Here is a 6,001-nt window from a genome sequence, read left to right on the forward strand (position 1 = left end):
TTACTTATGTCAAACCTTTCAACTAATTCCTTAAAGATAAATAGGGAAAAAATGAAATAAGGGCCCGGCTGCATGTGTAAAATTCAGTACAAATTATAAGTAACACTCTCACAGTATGATACACTGAGGCAAAAACAAATAAACAAATAAATCAAAATAAATCTATGAGAGGTAACTTTACATGTAAAAAACCGTTCAACTATTTAATTAAAACAGAAATAGGGAAAATAAAATAAAGTAAGGGTCAGTTGGATGTGTAAATTTAAGGAAAACCAGATAACGCGCTCGCTCACCGTCCGGTAACAGGAGCACACAAGGAAGCAAAAATAAATAAATAAATCAAAACAAAATAACCACAGGAGAGGTAACTTCACATATATCAAACCATTTAACTATTTTCTTAAAGAGAAAAAGGGTAAAAGATAAAAGAAGGGTCCGGTCAGGTGTGGAATAAACAGTTAACAAGCTCACAAACCGACATTAGAAGCAGCCGATGAGGCAAAGAAAATCTATCAAATAAACCCATAAGAGGTAATCAATTTAACAAATATCAAACCGTTCAACTATATTCTTAAAGATAAATAGGAAAATAAATAAATTAGGGCCGCCCGGATGTGTAAATTTGGAAACAATAACGCACTCACCATCCGACAAGAGGAGCACAGAGTGAGGCATCTCAGTTCTAAACGCTTCTAATTTACGAAGCTCTTCTTGATGTTTTTGAAGATGCTCATTTAGAACAGACAATTTTTGTGAAACATTTTCAATTTTTGCCAACTTAAGACTCAATGTAAGCTCAAGATGATTCGAAGAATCCATTTTTTTTACTCTATCTTTTAGAGGCCGATCTTGCTACCTAGGTATGTCCCTCTCTCACACAAATATTGGTTGGTGGTGAAGACTAGAGGACAGAGAGAGTTGGTATATATAAAGAGAGTGAGAGTATAGGAAGGAGTGAAAAGTAAAAGAATAGATCCACAGAATTCAATTGATGCCATTTGCTTTAACAAAAAGTGCATTCGGAAATCCCAACGAGAGAATAGGTTTACTTAAATTACAGATTCTCCCATACACTCTTTTAGATTTTGAAAACTAAATTCTGTCTTGTAGAATTACAAAATAAACTATAAGTATAAACTAGAAAGGAAAAAAAGTAGTTTTATATATTCCAAACCAATTAATTGATAAATTCCAAACAATTAATCTGTTTGTTTGTGTATGGAATGAGGAAGTGACTTGGTAAAAATTCTAATTTAGAAACGGTTGCAACTTACACCATATATACATTTTTCTCCAAAAGAATATTCATGTCCATATATAAAAAAATATTTTCCTAATCACATGGTATTTCCCAAAATAGGAGCAAGTTGGTGTAAAAAATTTGAAAATATAGTGTCATTAGTATTGAAACATTGAAATAGTATTTGAACTATTTACCATTGCTATGACGTCCTGAGTTCAATTCTCGATCCCTAGTATAGGATGCACAAAACAATGGATGCACAATGAATGCATATGAAGGGAAGCACTTTTTTCTTTCCACAATAATATTCATCCACGTTGAGTATCTCTTATAATGCGTTGCTATGCGTGAGTTGTCATCCTTATCCGACTTGCACTTTCTTAAGAAGACTCTTTAATGAAAAGGAGGGAAACTTCACATGATGCCAAACAAGAGCAACTTTCATACTAGGTAAGATCAATGTGCGTTTGGGTGGAATTAAAATATAATGGGTTTTACTTTGTTTGTGAGAGTTGTTCTATGGAGGGTGTGGTTTGAGTGCCCTTACATAAGTTTTTCTCTTATATAGACTAGCTTATTTTATCCTTTGTACTTTTCTTCTTTTCTCTCCTTAGTTTTCCTTTCATTTATTCAATTCAAAAGTATTATTGTTTGACAAAATGATAGTATCTACACTAAGGAGTGGAGAGTGGGCTAAGCCTTACAATAGGTTTGTCATAATAATGTGGTTTGATTTCGTCTTTGACGAGAATCAAACCTAAGACCTCTCACTTACAAGTGAAGAGGAATCTCACTAAACCATAGTACTAAGTGGCAATTCAAAAGTTAGAAACAAAAAATTGTGAAGAGTGTATAGACAAAAAAAGGGAGTGCAAGATCACTACCCTTATCATAAGTGTATTTTGTTAGCCTGAAAAACTTAGTGAAAAGAGTAATGCTACACTTGTCATATTTTATATAGGACATTTGTGTAACAGACTGAGGTCCATGACACACCCCGATCTGGAATGTCCACTAGGACTTCGAATCGAGCTATGATGGCCGACACTTGGAAGGTGACGAAGCCATAAAGTGTGATGATGTATAAAATGTGAATACATTTAATCCTAAAAGTGCCTAAGTACACGAGTGCGCGATGAGCGGGTATGGACCCATTTCACATGTGATTACAAAGCATAAGTAAAGTACAATAAGGTAAGATAAGGATTATACCATCATAGGAAGCCACTTGTACTGGGATATGCCACGAATCCTCGTCGATACAGAAACTTTGTTGCTAGAACCTGGAGGGGCGCAAAACAGAAAATGTGAGTGGCAAAAAACAAAGCTTTTCAAAAACCATTTCTCTTTCCAAAAATAATAACCCCTTACCGTTAAACCCGTATAGTTTCCCAGAAAATAATAATACATACGTATATAGAGATCATGCTCGAGAGTAATGAAAATCAAGTGTATGCCATGTTAAGTATCTCAGAAATGCAATAGGTAAGCCAAGTAGAATAAATCAATGTAAAATGATGTGTCAGCCGAAGCCACCTAATGTGACCTCTACAGCTGATACTATATCTCACAAATCAATTCCTGCACACGAGTTGGAACCACCTAAAGTGGTCTGTACGATAGGATGGGTGTAAATAAATACACTCAAGTGCTACGATCACGTGAAGGTTGTGCGAAGTATCACAAGTCACCTACGAGTCGGAACCACCTAATGTGGTATGTACAACAAGTTGGCACCTGCCTTGGATCCAAAGTGAGCGTGTGGTGCATGAGGTGAACGATCATGTGAAGGCTAGGTCTTGGCCTCGGGTGGAGCACTAACACTGGGGGTGCAAGATAATGAGCACTAAATGCATGTAATCATAACCATTCTTAATGCAATCACTATCATCAATATGTACTCACCCGAAGCTTACATTTGCGTTCGTAGCATCATGCAATAACATGCATATATATATTAATGCATATACCAAAGCACAATGCAATTGACATGGCATTTAAAAATGTAAATACTTTTAAAGCAATTTTTGGAAAATGTAGAGCATATATACGTATATATAGAAAACCAAAGGCCCATGCACCTAGAGTCCGCCCTAAAATTCCCTAGCACGAACATCGAGGCGTCACGAACAATCGGCGCCTAGAACAATTATCAAAGCATATCTCAGAATTCTTATTAATAGAATGTGTAACTTGTGTAAAACACATCCCTAAGGACGTTCTTAAATGACTTGAGACCCATTGACCAAAAGTCAACCATCGATATTTGATCTACGGTAGGGTCTACAACCCTACGCAACTCGATTTAGAAAATCCGCAACTCAGATTTCCGATCAGTCACTTCCAAAGATACACATTATACTTCTAAAACATCATCCTAAAATTTCATTATGATCCAATGGTTGGATCTTCGCCAATTGCAAATTCAAGTGACGGTCAACATTTTATTTATGAACTTACAAATCCAATTCGGGAAGATCCGTATGTCGGATTCTCGATCGTAAGTTCCTATGATCCTCAAATATTACGTACTATAACGTATTAAAGTCTGGTGAGGATCCAACGTTCGGATCGTTGATTCATATTTTTACCGAGTAACGTATCTTAATCAAACTAGGTTCATAATAATAAAACCACATCATACGAATAACAAATCTAAGATCAAGATATCGATTTAACGTAAAATAGCATTGGCGGTCCACTAGCCACGCGCCAGCGGTCGGCCACTCCAACTTGCCGAAAAATTCAACTATTTCAAAAAATTCTCAAATTTCACCTAAATGAAGATCTCAATGAGTAGAACAAATTCCATACCTGTGACTAAGGCCAATTTGGCTGAGAAAAGCCCCAATTTAGCTTGAACCGTACGAAACCCTAAACTTGGGTGTGTTTGTTTTGACCTCCAAACTCACTCCAACGCTTTAAACATTGCTTAGGCTTTGTTCCTGGGGTTGAGGGGAGCCTAGTGGTGGTGGTAATTTGCTGAGTTAACTTCACGATTTACGGTTCGCCGCCATTCACTCACACGGACCACCGTCCGTTTTTCCCCCCAAAATACCACCAATTTCTTCCTAATTGTGGGTGATTGGGCTTGATAATTTGGACCAATTAGCTGGAAATCCGATGGAAAACCACCGGAAAATATAAAGAAACGGGTTGGATGGCGCGGGTCAAGGGGAACTCGATTTCCCCCTCCTTCTCACATTCCCTCATTCCCCTCCTTTCTCTCTCTTCCCATTGGTCACTCTCTCTTTCTCTTCTTTCTCCTTGGTCTAGTTCCCCCTCCTTTCTCTCATTTCTTCTGTTTCTGATTGGTCACCTCATTCCCTCATTGGCCCATCCGTTCCCCCATCTCTCATTTTCTCTCCTCAACGCACTATCCTGGCCACCCACATGGCAAGTTCCCACTGCTTCAAAATTGCTGGAGCCTTCTAGATGAGAGCTAGTTTACAAAAAAACCCCTAACTTTAAACGTTAATATCTTATTCATTATAACTCCAAATCACGAATGGTTATGCGTCCGTGAGGTCAAACTCTATCCAAATATGTCAAGAAACATGACAAATATAAGAGAATAACATATGTCCTCGAAAAATCACGCTTTGCCCCTTAGGGCATTTCCGTAATTTCACGTATTAAAATTATAAAAACCATAACTTTTAGGGATGAGGTATTATAGTCCACCAATACAAACATGTGATAAAAATAATGTTTTTATAATAAAAAGTACTAATCAAAATCAACATGAATATATTCAATAATCTTTTTTTTTCTTTCTGTCAATATGATTTAGGGAAATTCGAAACTATAAGAAAAGAAATGGCATTGAATCAAGGCGCTAATTTACCAATACATATCCAGCAATTAATATGAGAACCATAATCCACAGTTCTGAATAACTGTTATAAATATGTACAAAACTCTATAAAGATTGAAACCAAAACAATAATGTATACTGTGTGAGCTTATAACTAAGCCAAATTTTAAAATAATGCATTATTAGATAAATTAAGCGTGACTCTGGGCCTACGGGGCGTCTGCCGTGGATAGACAATGAATCACAAATGGGAAAGAGATCCTCTCCGGATCTATGCATCCGGAGCTCAGGGATCAAATGATTTGGGCCTTTAAAATTTGATTATCCGGCAAAAAATTATTGTAGTTTTTAAATTTTTTTACTAATTTCTCTGCTTTTAGCCGTTAGATCAAATTTTAAAGTGTCGGATCATTTGATCCCTAGGCTCCAGATGTATAAATCCGGAGGGGACCCTTTCCTAACAAATAATATGTTGAATTCTAGGTAATTGGTTATTCTTCTGTCAAATTACAAATTCCCCCTTCATTATATTATGGTAGTGTTATACAATACTTGCATACATACAAACAAAAACTATTCAACAATTAAATAATACTTCTTAAAATATACATAACACAATTTCATAACAAACTTCAAAAACAAGATTAGCTTTGTATTATGGGCTACAACTTATTTCATATGCTTTGCTCTCTTCGTTCATTTATACTCTCTTTTTAACACGACAATCATTATATTGCACACGCAAAGTGCACCACTCACAAAGTTTAAAGAAAATTAAGAAGTATTAACAACTTTTAGCACAGTGCTACTTTCTTTATGTGTGAAATTCCAATTCCCTACTCAAAAGATAAAGAAAATAAATACATCTGTGATGAATTTCAAACTCGTATTTTACACAATAAGTCATGAATTCAATTCTTAGCTCTAGTGAATCGCACAAT

This window comes from Malus sylvestris, chromosome 17, assembly GCF_916048215.2.
Source record: "Malus sylvestris chromosome 17, drMalSylv7.2, whole genome shotgun sequence".
NCBI lineage: Eukaryota > Viridiplantae > Streptophyta > Magnoliopsida > Rosales > Rosaceae > Malus > Malus sylvestris.